General features: G+C 46.7%; 2 pseudogenes; one reads left to right on the top strand and one right to left on the bottom strand.

Annotated features, from left to right (window-relative positions):
- Positions 1-4799: 4799 nt before the first annotated feature.
- On the bottom strand, positions 4800-5764 carry LOC133749304 (olfactory receptor 7A17-like; annotated as a pseudogene).
- Positions 5765-9796: 4032 nt separating this feature from the next.
- On the top strand, positions 9797-12338 carry LOC133749303 (olfactory receptor 1571-like; annotated as a pseudogene).
- The last annotated feature ends 2126 nt before the right edge of the window (positions 12339-14464 follow it).

The raw sequence follows: 14464 nt of genomic DNA, 5'->3' as shown, positions 1-14464 counted from the left end.
TCCCAAGAGACAGTTTAAGGTTAACCTCTCTGCCAAAATGCCAACCCCTGGACATCCATTTATACAGCCCTCTATAATCCCCTAATTTACACCCCTCCAAGTCCTAGAGAAAAGCCTGCATTCTTTCTGTTTGAGATGCAAATTTCCTACCCAGCCTTCTTTAAAGGGTTGTGACCATGTAAATCACATCAAAACTGACTCCTTCCACTTGCAAAGACAAAGTTTACTTCCAGGTATGCTTCAGACTAGGGGACTTCCCAACGTTCCACCTGCTGCATGGATGAAATGACAGCTATAACATCTTAGCATCTGTTTATGTGTGTGCACGTGTGTGTTTTGGTGTATTATGTCAATATATGTTATGTCCATGGATAAAATGACAGCTATAACATCTTAGCATCTGTCTGTCAGTGTGTGTGCACATGTGTGTTACATGCATATGTGTGTTGTTGTGTTATGTGCATGCGTGTGAGTTTGTTTCCATACATGTGTCCATCCATGATGCCACATTGACTTGGAGTTAAGTGGATGCTCCAAAATCACATGAAATTAACCCAAATGTGTTTCAAAACTTATGTTATTTGGAAAAATACTCACTAAACAAGGCTGGCTTGATGTTTTGTTTCAGTGGTAAACAGCGGGACTTCTGGTCAGTGAAACACTCAAGTTCTAGTCTACCTTGTGGACTGTAGCTTAGATGGCTGCCTTGCCTTCTCACTGTTGAGATGGTAAACAGGGAAATGGCAAGAGCTGACTTCTGGCTAGGACTGTTCAATGTTGCATACAGTTTGCATGGGAAATTCAAAGATAATTGATAAGAAGGTGAAAAGTAGGTGAATGTGAGTATCGTAAGCATTAGTAAATGGACTGTTGAGTGTCTCCAAAATCTTCTCTATTATCTGAAATATTAAGGGTATATTATGTTAACTAAAATATTAGGCTGATGGTCCTTGTCATTCCTAAAGAAACTCAGATACTAAACATGAACTGAGGCATGAGTTAAAGGTGCTAAACCTTGAAACATCCTTCATCTATGGTTTAAAGCAGCTAAATAGACTTGGCTTGCTCACAGGAACTGTATTAGGAGGAAATGATGCACATTTCAGGAGATGAAGCAGTGCTGTTTGCCCATTCATACTTGCTAAGATTTAAAATTCTTTTTTTTTAAAGAGATTTTATTTATTATTTGAGAGGCAGAGTTACAGATGGAGGGAGAGAGAGAGAGAGAGAGAGAGAGAGAGAGAAAATCTTCCATCTGCTGGTTCCTGCACTAAATGGCTGCAATGATTGGAGCTGGGCTGATCGGAAGCCAGGAGCCACGAGCTTCTTCTGAATCTCCCACATGGGTGCAGGGGCCCAAGAACTTGGACCATCTACTGCTTTCCCATCCATAGCAGAAAGCTGGATCAGAAGTGGAGCAGCTGGGACTCAAACCGGCACAAATATGGGATGCCAGCACTGCATGCAGCAGCTTAACCTTCTACACCACAATGCCGACCCCTGTAATCATTTCTTTATCTATCAAGCTAAATAAGTGTGTGGTTTGATAACCATTTACTTTAATGCAAAGTGCCATGCTAGTTTTTGTATATATTTGTTTGCATTCTTTAAGACATGATAACTTTAGATATTATTTTCCTCTTCCTATTTTATTTGGAAATCTTTGACAATTCGTCTGGAATCATTTATTCATGGGGGTGTCTTTACATGTTTTACCTTTAAAAATAAAAAATACAGGGCTGGTATTGGGCATATTGTGTAAAGCCACTGCCTGCAATGCCGGCATCCAATATGGGTGTTGGATCATGTCCTGGCTGCTTCGTTTTGATGGTCCAGGTTCTTGGGCTCCTGCAGCCATGTGGGAGACCTGGAAGAAGCTCCTGGATCCTGGCTTCAGATCAGCCCAGCTCCAGCTGCTGTGGCCATTTGGGGACTCAACCAGCAGAGAGAAGATCTCTTGCTTTCACTCTCCCTCTCTGTAACTCTTTCAAGTAAATAAATACACTCTTTTTTTTAAAATAGTGTGTCAGATTCCAATATTTCTTAGTTGCCTATTTCTGCTTATTTTATTGTCCAACTTTCTCACACTGATCTAAAAATGCAAGCCTCATCACAGAACACCATACATGTGGAGGTTCCATAATGTCTAGAACACCACATCATATGAATAAGAATACTCATTTTTATTTACATATTTCATAATGATTAAGTGTATTAAGGATATATGATGATGGCACACGATCTTGTGGAGAAAAAGATGAATGAGGTCCATATCGGGATTTTTATTCTTAAAGAATATCACCCCAAGAAAGCATATCCTGTTGAGGTGTTTTTCACTTTTCATTTGTACTTTGAAATGTTTTTATATGTTTACTTTCAGTTTGCTTGAATTACAGAGGGACATGTAGAGGGACAAAGAGAGATAGAGAAGAGAAACAAGGATATATTTGTATGTTTGTATACATATGGAGAGAGAGAGAGAGAGAGAGAGAATCTTCCATCCTTTGCTTTACTCCCAAGATGTCTGCAGTAACCTGGCTGGGCAAGGCTAAAACCAGAAGCCATGGATGCAAATCTTGTCTCCCACACGTGTTTCAGTGACCCAAGCGCTTGAGCCATCATCTACTGCCTCCCTGGGAATAGGAAGCTGGACTGGCCATCGAGATAGAAGCGTAACCCAGGTCCACTCATGTGGGGAAAACTCATGACAGCAGTGGCTTGAGTGATAATACCAAGAACCCACCGCATTGACAAGTTTGCTTGTGGATAGTTGCAGATTAACGTGCACTTGTAAGAAATACTCAGGGAGACCACGCACACTTTAACTCAGTTCCCTCCATGGTAGCATCTTGCAAAAGATGGTAAAATATCACACAGGGGACACTAATGCTAAGAACAACCAAAATACACAGCATGCACATAAAACCCTATGCATCGGAATCCCCCAATGTGGCTCATTCACATCTGTAACCACATAATGTCCAACCTCTCTCCACCATTCATGTGTTGGTATCATTTAGAAGATAAACATATATGTTAAAAAGGAGTGAAGTAGATCACCCTGGGGTCCTGTTCTGAGGACTCTGTAGTAGACACTGTGGGCAGGGAGCCGATGTAGAAACAAGACCTAGTAGCCAGCACTGTGGAGTAGTGGGTTAAGCCACCACCTGCAGTGCTGGCATCCTATATGTGTGCTGGTTTGAGCCCTGGCTGATCCACTTCTGATCCAGTTCTCTGATGTGGCCTGGGAAAACAGTGGAAGATGGCCCAAGTGGGAGATCCAGAAGAAGCTCCTGGCTCCTGGCTTTGGATTGGCCCAGCTCTGTCTGTTGCAGCCACTTGGGGAGTGAACCAGCAGATTGAAGACCTCTCTCTCTCTTTCTCCCTCTGCCTCTCCATAACTCTGCCTTTCAAATAAATACATAAGTAAATCTTTGAAAAAAAAAAAAAAGAAGCAGGATCCTATATATGAGAATAAAACCCAGGAGTAAGCAATAAAGCACACGAATGCATTAAATGACATATTATGTGGAAGAGATATTAAAGTAGTGATAAACATAGAAATGATTCAGGCATGGAAAGCCAAGGCACTGTGCCAAAAAATGACCTACATGAAAGATTTCTGTGAGTGAGATCTGGGTGGAAAGATCAGACCATCAAAGAAGGAAGTACCTTTCTCTGAAGGGAGGAGAGAACTTACACTTTGATTATGACCTTGTCTAAATAATGTCAGAGTTTATGAACTCAAGAGGTTTCCATAGCCTTGGCAGCTCATGACAAGAGCCTCAGGTGATCACTGATGTCATAAATAAGAGTGTCAATTGTTAAATCAACAACAGGAGTCACTGTGCATTTGCTCCCCACATAGGACTTATGTCCTTAATGTGTTGTACTATGAGAATTAATGATAAAACTAGTCTTCAAACAGTACTTCATACTTTGTGTGTCTGTGTGGATGCAAACTGCTGTAATCTGAGTACAGAGTTGATCTTAGTATAGAGTTTATCTATCTTATAAAGATAATTAAAAATGAATCTTAATGAAGAATGGGATGGGAGAGGGAGTAGAAGGTGGGATGATTTGGAGGGGGGAGGGCGGTTATGGAGGGAAGAACTGCTATAATTGAAAAGATGTACTTATTAAGTTTATATTTATTAAATAAAAGCTTTCTATAATAATAAAAGCAAATAAACAATATAAATGATTCACATAAAAGAGAAAACCTACAGTTTCAGAATTGCATACTAAAAATTTCATAAATAACCTTAGTATGCACAAGTATTGTAACTGTAGGAGTAAAATGCATGACTTTTAAAATTTAATTTTATTTGAGGTATACAAATTTCATGTATTTTCTATACACAGATTCAGGAACAGTGATTTTTCCCACCCTACCTCCCTCCTGCCCACACTCCCACTCTTCTTCCTCTTCCCTCTTCTATTTCCGTTCCTATATTTCACAAAGATCTCAGTTAACTACATACTCATTAGATTAAACTTCCACTAAGATACTACTCTGTACAATATATGTCAGGTAGGAAAATTGATAAGGTATTCTTACTGTCCCATGAGGCAAATAGAAATATCTAACTTTTTCTATTTCAATGTCAGGAAAGAAGGAAAACAGAAAAGGGGAAAATGCAGGATACTGAAGAGAGCAGAAGGCATAAAAGTGAGTTGCTTAAGTTGTATAGGAAAGTTGAATTCAACGATAGAGACCCCATTAAATAAGCAATGAGAGAAAATTCTATTTTCATAATCAGATCTAAGAGTAAGAATTCCTGAGGCTTTGCTTCCTGCTATCCTTGGCACTCCTTCAGCCCTAAGGCAATTGCCCACCATGCTTTCCTGCCCAAAAATCTTTTCAGAGCCCTCTTTATGTCTTTATTCCTCAGACTGTAGATGAAGGGGTTCAGCATGGGGGTGACCACAGTGTACATCACCGAGGCTGTTGCAGTTGAGTGTGAGTCTTGGGTAATGGGAGAAGTAATGTACACACCTAGACCTGTGCAATAAAATAAGGAGATGACGGAGAGGTGAGAGGCACAGGTGGAGAATGCTTTATGCTTTCCCTGAGCTGAGGAGATTGCACAGATGGAGGAGACAATCTTAGAGTAGGAGTAAAGGATCCTAGCCATTGGACCTCCTCCCAGGAGCACGACTGTAATATAGATGACCACATCATTCAAAAAGGTGACAGAGCAGGTGCTGTGGATCATCTGATTCAGCTCACAGAAACACTGGGGAATTTCCAGGTGTGTGCAGAAGGATAGCCGCAGCACCAGTAGGTGTGTAACAAGGTATGCAGGACACTGATGACCCAGCACACCAGGACCAGCTGCACACAGAGCCGGGGGTTCATGATGACTGTGTAGTGCAGGGGGTGACAGATAGCAACAAACCTGTGATAGGCCATCATGGCCAGGAGGAGGTCATCCAGCCCTGAAAAGAATATGAAGAACATCTGAGTGATGCAGCCTGCATAGCTGATGGCTTTGCTCTGTGTCTGAATGTTCACCAGCATCTTGGGGACGGTGGTGGAGGTGAAGCAGACGTCCACCACGGACAGGTTGGAGAGGAAGAAGTACATGGGTGTGTGGAGGTGGGGGTCTGAGAGGATGGCCAAGATGATGAGCAAGTTCCCAGCCACAGTGACCAGGTACATGGAGAGGAAGAGCCCAAATATGAGTGGCTGCAGTGCTATGTCCTCTGAGAATCCTAAGAGAAGAAATCTTGACAGTCGTGCTTCATTGCCTGGTTCCATTTGGCTGAGATTGTGACCAGAAAGGAGAAAAACAGCATGTCTATTTTTTCACATGCCATCATTGCCCACAGAATTGAAATGCATGAATTGTATTTACCTGTTGAAGTAGTGATTTATGTATTTTGTTCATGGGTCTACCTGGTTCCATTTTGGAGACTCCCTGTTGGCATCCCTGAGTAGGGTTTCTATTTGGTTCTTGCTTGGATTTGAGCTCTTACTCTGCTCCCTATTCCACCTTGGTTGGCAGCAGGTGTTGTGTATGTAGTTTGTTCTTGCCACTGACATCTGGACCCAGATGGAGTTTCCAGCTCCTGGCTTTCTCTAGGCAGAGTACTGACTGTTGCAGGCATATGTGGAGTGATCCACAATATGCTAGATCACTCTGTATCTCTTTCTCTATGTGATTGACTGCTTCTCAAACAAATGAAAATAAATATAGGTAAAATATAACAAAATGCACTTACTTCCAGAGTCACCATCCCATTTTTCTCTTTCCTTAGATCCTTGTTAACTTTCCTTGGAGCCACTCCTCAATCTCTGCTCTATCTGTGCTTCTAGTATCATCATTTCATTGCAAAAATAAAATCTGGGGGAGCTGGTTTCAATGAACACTTCTGTTTTCCAGCATCACAGATAAAGACAGTGAATAATTATCAAGCAAGCAGAGTAAGAATACAACCTGGTTATCTGAAATAGACTTGCTTGGACATCAGGTGTCTTCAGGAAACATTCTCAGCCTCCACTCTCTCGGAGCCTTTCCTGCAGTAATGAGTGAGCTCTCAGGCTCACCTAGATGGGTTCTCTCAGAGGAAGACCCCCCCATCTGGGAAAGTGATTCCTCCCTGGATCTCTGATGATGGAGAGGGAAGCTTTAGAAGTCACAAGACTGCAGGAAGGAGCACAGCAGTGGTTTCAGAGTCAGATCAAGACTCCAAAAGCAACCACTGTGTTTTGTCCAGGTCGAGGTTGTACACTTGATGGACCATGGTGGAGGGTGGTATTTACAGCTCCCTGTCTCTGTTCATTAGGCACAGCTCCTTCTTGGTGTTCCAGTCTCTGCACTCCTGATTTCCCTGCAGGGACACTGGTCTGGGAAGAAAAAAAAATTTTTTTCCCCCTGCTGATTCTCTATCCCCAAGAGACGAGGTAAGAAGTCAGGTGTGTACTTAGCTGTCATTATTCTTTCCCTGTGAACTCCTTTGCCTACTAGAGGTCAAATCTCTCATCAATTTATTTTTCTTGAGTTGATGTTTTCTCTAGGGTGGAAGAACTTGTTAGTTGCCTATGGCTTTCAAACATCTCTTGGGAACGCCGGCTCCTGACATCTGCAAAACTTTATATTTCCCTCCCTCTTCAAGAAGAGAAAACTATGATGGACATTTGTGTAGTCATTACAATGCTGAGGGGATGCATGAGACTCATACAAGGGGTCCCATTTTTCAAGTCTAGGCTGTGCCTTCAATCCAGGTTCTGCTGATGCTCTCTGTTGGAGGCAGCAGGTGATGGCTCACATAGTTGGGTCCCTGGCACTCACATGGGAAAATCAGATAGTTAGTGGGTCCTGATCAGCTTTCCCCACTCTTGACTGTCAAGGGCCATTGGGGATCGCATGAGAGGGTGGAAGATCTCCCTCTCTCTTGTTCTCAACCTTTCATAACAAAATAGCATTGACCATTCCATATTAGCAAACATTTCAAAACCCTGATGTAAAACATAGTGCTTTTTCTTAGCTTCATGACACTTTTGCCAGAAATTGGAAAATTGCAGCACACTTTAAGACTGCCTTTTACACAGCTCCAGCCTTTGCGAACATCTTGGAGTAAACCAGCATTTGGAAGACCTCTCTCTCTCTCCAATAAATAAATAAATCTAAAAAAAGAACCACCTTTTAGTACTCATTAGCAAATGAGTCCCACATTTATTTGTTCATGGGAGGCTTTCAAGCTGGAACTTTAGGTGGAATTTACACTTTTTTGTGGGAAAGAACTTGATTTGGCCCGCATGTGTCATGTTCATGTGTTGCCCTATCCATGCAGCCAGGGATAAGAAGGACATGGTACAAACACGGCCCCAAAAGGCCACGGTGTCTGTGTCTGTGTTTGTCTCTGTGTTTGTGTGCTTGTATGCACCTGCTGTGAGATGAGAACAGTGTTCAAGCTGAGTTACCTGGAATCATTATTCCAAGGTGTCAACATTACTCAGACAAGAACTCAATCAACATATGATACTTAGAAGGAATCCTGTTCAAATAAGTGGTTGCCTTTTCAAACACAATGATAAAGTCTAATGGTGGTTATTAGAGAATGCAAAGGGAAATATGGGCCATGGGTGGAGAAATCTTGTTCCATTTTCACTAGGTTACAGTTAGGGAGAAGTAAGACATTGCTGGGTTCTATTGCATGGTAGGGCAACTATAGATCATGGAAATGCATGATGAATTTCTCTGAAACAGAGCTAGAAAGTAGGAGTTTGGATGTTTTAGACCCTGAAGAAGTGCCTCATTTTTGAGTAGATAGGTGTATGTATCCATAGACACACACTGATTTGACACAACACAATATAGGCAGGTACTCACGTATCACGTGGGACCTCAAACATTTTTACATCTGTTTAAATTTTTTTTTGACAGGCAGAGTGGATAGTGAGAGAGAGAGAGAGACAGAGAGAAAGGTCTTCCTTTGCTGTTGGTTCACCCTCCAATGGCTGCCGCGGCTGGCACACTGCGCTGATTCAAAGGCAGGAGCCAAGTACTTATCCTGGTCTCCCATGGGGTGCAGGGCCCAAGCACTTGGGCCATCCTTCACTGCACTCCCGGGCCATAGCAGAGAGCTGGCCTGGAAGAGGGGCAACCAGGACAGAATCTGGCGCCCCGACTGGGACTAGAACCCGGTGTGCCGGCGCCACTAGGTGGAGGATTAGCCTGTTGAGCACAGCGCCAGCCTCTGTTTAAATTTTTTAATATTTACAGAATTTTTAATCTTAGAAAAATAAAGAAATACATAGAATAGTAAAAATATGTCATTTCAAAAATGTGAAAGAACAAAAGAGTGGGGGAAGGAAGGAGGGAGAGAGGGGGAGATAGAAAAAGAAGGAGAAAGAGAGAGAGGAGAAGGGGGAGGAGGAGGAGGGAGAGGGGGAGGGGGAGGGAGGAAGGGAAATATCATGTTATTCTTAGAATTGTATCCATGAACTTTGTTAAATCTGTTCTCTTTATGTTAGAGTAAATAGTTAAAAACTGAATGAGGTGCAAGAGGCTCCCGTGAGGATGATGGAGTCTGTGTTGATGCTTCAGAAGCACCTCAACCTCAGCCTCCTGTGTCCCCTCCCCCACCACTCTCCCTCTTGCTCATCACCACTGCCATCCTCACTTCCTGTGGAATGTTCCTGTTCTGTAATAACAGCCACCAGGGGGCCTTGGTGCTCCTCATGTCCTTGACGTGATCAATACTTCCACAAACCACCTCATGGCTATGGATCTCTGGGCAATGACCCCCAGTTTCTAGTCTTACTTAGACAACTGGAAAAAAAAAAAAACACTCTGGACCCATTCTCCTTTATAGCTGCTTTCATTTTATTTACAGCATTTATCTGTTCTCTTATATTCCATCTCCATCACTGGAATGTAGACAATTTATTCTTCTAAGATATTAGACTTCTGACTGGCCAGTGCTTGAAATATTATCAGAAGTCAACTTATACAGTTCAACGGTAGGAAATCATTACTTATTAAAATAGTAGAATACGTACATGCACTTTAGGGAAAATCTAAGTGGAGAGAAAACTCTGCTCACAGATGCTAATAAGAAATTTCAAATGGACTAAATGAGTCCTACATGGGACCAGATCCATGCACAGTGTATGTAAATCAGTGCTTGCCTGCAACATATAAATGGTAGATTTCCCCTATGTGAGCAATGGCTCCTCAGTAATCATGTAATTATCTCTTTCCTGGTAGTCATCTCAACCAATGGCATCAGGGAACGATTCACAAACTTCAAGATTTCTTCTCCTGGGATTCTCAGAGGACCCAGCATGCTGGTGAACATCCAGACTCAGAGCCAAGCCATCAGCTACACAGGCTGCATCACCCAGATGTCCTTCTTTAAGCTTTTGGCAGAGCTGGACAATTTTATCCTGGCAGTGATGGCCTATGACAGGTTTGTGGCCATCTGTCAGCCCCTGCACCACACGGTCATCATGAACCCTCAGCTCTGTGTGCAGCTGGAGCTGGTCTCCTGGGTCATCAGTGTCCTTGTTACAAATCTTAATGGTGCTGCGGCTGTCCTTCTGCGTACCCCTGGAAATTCATCACTTTTTCTGTGAACTGAATCAGGTGGCCCAACTCGCCTGCTCTGACACTTTTCTTAATGACATGGTCATATACTTCACACCTGTGCTGCTAGCTATTGGTTCATTGGCTGGGATCCTGTACTCCTACTCTAAGATCATCTCCTCCATCCGTGCAGTCTCCTCTGCTCAGGGGAAGGATAAAACATTCTCCACCTGTGCCTCTCACCTGTCCGTTGTCTCCTTATTCTATTGCACAGGTCTAGGTGTCTACCTCACTTCAGCTGTTACCCACAACTCACACTCACCTGCCATGGCCTCAGTGATGTACACCGTGGTCACCCCCATGCTGAACCCCTTCACCTACAGTCTGAGGAATAAAGACAAAAGGCTCTGGAAACTACACAAGGGTCCATTGCTCTGGAGCTAAGGAAGCACTGATAATTGTAGGACTCAAGTGCCTGGGCCAGAAATCCAGATTCCATGATGAAATTGCGAAAGTAGGATTTTCTCCTTCATTTTGGTCCTTGCAGTTGGTGCTGATTTCCACCCGTCTAATTTAAGCAACTTGCTCATTAAGGCTTCTTCTCTCTTCAGTATCTAAAAATCTTTCCTTTTCATACTTTCCTGCTTTCCCAAAGACTTTCCAAACACAGAAACAGTTAGAATTCACCATTGTATCATGGGATGGTAGGCTAGCTTAAGAGTAAGTTCTCTACACATGATGTGTTCATACGGAGATTTTTGTTTTACTGAAAAACATGTTGTGTTTTGCTACTCATAATCAGACTACAGCTGGCAACTGAGGTCATTTACTGAATGTAGGTTAGGAAAATATCTGGCCACTGTCTTTCTTCTTTATCTCTATCATTCCTTGGTGTATCATGAATGGCTCTTCCTGATAGTGGAACATCTGTGTGCTTTCTAATTGGTCATTGGCTTTGATTCTCTCCTTTAGGGTCCTGTTTCTGTTTCAGATCCAAGCGTCTCCCTCAACCAGTGCACAACAGGCGCCTTCTGGAATCTACTCCATCATGTTCCTTAGTAGATGTGCTTATTCTCAGCTATCAATTATGAAACCGTATCAATATCTAATGATGAACAGAGGATTTTTTTTTTTTTAGATTTATTTATTTATTTGAAAAGCAGAAAGAGAGAGAAAGGGATAGAGAAAGAGAGTCTTCCATCTGCTGGTTCACACCCAAAGAGCTGCAATGGCTGGAGCTGTGCCTAACCAAAGCTAGGAGCTTCTTCCAGGTCTCCCACATGGGTGCAGGGGCTCAAGCACTTGGGCCATCTTCCTCTGCTTTCCCAGGCCATAACAGAGAGCTGGATTGGAAGTAGAGCAGCTGGGACTCAAATCAGTGCCCATATGGGATGCCGGCACTGCAGGCCGAGGCTTAGCCCACTATGTCACAGGGCAGTCCCGAGCTGGTTCTGACGTCACACCTCTGTGCCTGCCCTGTGCTGCCCCCAGTGCATTGGTGGTGCAGTTGTGCACAGATGTCTCTGATCTGAACACCGGTGCATTTGGCTCGTAGGCGTCTGTGGACCTCACTGCAACTGCGTGCAGCACCCAGAACTGTGCCCCCCAAACAGCTGTTTGGTAGAGGAGGTCTCTTCCTCCACATCCATGAGACCGGGGGTGAACGCAGCCAACGCAAAGGAGCAGCTCTACGCGACCCCACTGCCCACCGCCCAGAACAAAAGCCAGGTCCTGCCCGGGCTCCAAGTCACAAGGCAGGAAGACAGGCTGAGGATGGAGAGATGGCACATCCGGGGGACAGGCCCTGAGAGACGCTGTGATGTCCCCGCGTTTCCTGCTCTTCCTAATGCCGGACCTTCCTACACCCAACTTCCTGCTCCCGTCAGGGCGGCCTGAGGGTCCTCAGATGAACCAGACCGGGGCGGCGGCGGGAGGGGGGTCTCCTCGGGCCAGGCCTGCCGGGCCTCCCTGGCGGTGCTGGGGGCCGCGCCCTTCAGGGGGGGGTCAGCCACGCAGGGCGACGCCTGCTTCCGGTCGCCCACGGCCTCCTCCACGGTGCCGCCACGAGCAGAGGAGACCCCGCCGAAGCCCCGCGCCCAGCGCTGCTCCCGCCCCGGACTCCGCCTCCGAATTTGCCCCGAGCGCGTCCCGTCGCGCCGCGCGCCCTCTGACCCGGAAGCGCTCGGCGGTGGGGCCGCCCCCGGCGCGGCGCCCCCTCCCCACCAGAGCGGCCGCCGTGGGCCAGAAGCAGGAGACAGGGCGGCGCTCCTGGGCGAGGGTGAGGCGGCGGCGCTTGTATAAGGCGCCGGGGGACGTTAGGAGCGCGGGTCCGGCCCGGGGCGGGGTGAGGAGTGGTCCCGGGGTGGTGGGCGGGGCCCGGGGCCTGAGGGGGGTCCTGAGCCCGGGCCTGAGGGGCTTCTGAGGGGATGGGAGGGTCCCGGGCACAGGAGCCACGGTGAGGCCCGGGTAGTGGGCGGGGCCCGGGGGGGTTCCCAGCTGGGTGGTGGGCGGGGCCCGGGCACAGGTGCAGAGGTGACTCCTGGAGTGGTGGGTGGGGTCCAGAGGTTCTGAGCCCCAGGGACTCCTGGGGAGGTGGGCGGGGCCCAGGCACTTGGTGGGGCTGGGACCACACACTTGGTTCCTGGAAGTTCCCTGGGTCTGGGGCACGGGAGGGATTCTTGTTCTGGGTGAGGATTCCTGGCCCAGTCCTGGGGGACAAAATAAAAAAAGTGGGGGGGGTAATGTGCTGGCCTTGCTGGGAACTTGGAGGAGCTCTGTTTTTTTGTTTTTGTTTTTTTGTGTTTTTTTTGGATTTATTTATTTTATTTCAAAGACAGAGTTACCGAGATAGATGTTGTATCTGCTGGTTCACTCCCAAAATAGCCATAACAGCCAGGGCTGGGGCAGGCTGAAGCCAGGAGCCAGGAGCTTCATCTGGCTCTCCCATGTGGGTGTAGGGACCCAAGCACTTGGGCCATCTTCTGCTGCTTTCCCAGGAGCATTATCAGGGAGCTGGATTGGAAGTGGAGCAACTGGGACTAGAACCGGTGCCCCTATGGGATGCCAGCACTGCACCTGCTGCACCACAGCACCATCTCCGGGAGATGTCCTGTGAATCTGCTTCTGTCTCTCCCCGTGGTCCTGCAGCAGCTGTACCTTGCTTGGGAGGAGGGGCTTGGGAGCTGACGCTCCTGGGTCCCAGTCTTGCTCTCAGTGAGGATGAGAGGCCTGGAGGGGACTTGGAGCTCACAGCTTGATGGTGAAGAAAGGAGGAAGTGACAGGGAAGAGAGTCAGAGGCCAGTGGAAGTTGGGGGTGGGGCTCTGCATATGACAGGAGGCAAATGACTCTACTCCTGCAAAAAAAGTGGAGGTGGAAGCAGCCCGGGGACCAGCAGTGAGAACCTGCTGGACACATCCTGGCCAGGTGTCCAGCTTCCCAGAGCTCCCCGACAAGCATCAGAGCCTGTCCTTGGGAAGCATGGGGTTGGCTGCGCTCTCCCTACTTCCTAGGGGGAAGGAGAATTAGCACGCCCTCTCCCAGGGCCCATGACAGGGGTAACCTGGACCTGAGCTTCCCACCTTCAGCTGACCTGGACCAAGAGCAGGCAGGGCCTGGCCAGTGACTGCTTGTGGTTATTGAAGCTTTTCCTTTTTCTTAACCCGGGAAAAGTGATTTAGAAGACCAGTGAAAAGTGGATGCCACAGATGCCAACCACATGTGGCTGGTCCAGCCTGGGCTGTTTTTTTTTTTTTTAAATCCACCCTAGCCACCTGAAGGAGGGCAAGGCTCATAAGGGAACACCCACAGCAACAAAGTAACAGCTAGCCCCTGTCAGGGAAGGGGGCTCTGAAGGCCCAAATGTTGGCTCTGCTGTCACTTCAGAGGGACCCCAAGCTGGGAAGAAGGAAGTCTGGGGCTGCTTGTGTCATGAGCGCCATCTGCAGGGTCCCACCTGGCTTGAATCCTCACCTGACAGCCCTGGTTTAGAACCTGGCATTCATTGTGCACAGGATTTGCTGTGACTGAGGCACGGGTTAGTGCTTAATGGCGAAGGCCATCCCCTCCTAGTGACCCGCAGCGTCTGGTGGGAAACAGGGGTCTGAGCAGGAGGCCATGCTGGGGGCAGGCATCCAGACGAGCAGCGGCCCTGTGGGTTGTGCCTGCACTTTGAAGGAAGGTTCTGGAATTCTCAGCACCCCCCCCCCCCCCCCAAGTCTCTGATTGTCTGCTCTCCAGACATTTCTCCACCTTGGGTTTGGCTCTCAGGGATTTATGCCTGGAGGGGTCCTGGCCCGCCCCTCCCCCATTTGCGTGAGTTCTTTTGAGAGTGCACAGGCAGCACACAGGGTGGGCCCGTCAGGCACAAGAACAGTAGGTGCTGGAAATGCATGGAGCAGTGGCGGCTCCATCCTGGTGCTGCTTTTT

The sequence above is a fragment of the Lepus europaeus genome, chromosome 20 (genome assembly GCF_033115175.1).
Source record: "Lepus europaeus isolate LE1 chromosome 20, mLepTim1.pri, whole genome shotgun sequence".
In the NCBI taxonomy this organism is placed as follows: domain Eukaryota; kingdom Metazoa; phylum Chordata; class Mammalia; order Lagomorpha; family Leporidae; genus Lepus; species Lepus europaeus.
This window is presented reverse-complemented; position numbering and strand designations above follow the sequence as displayed.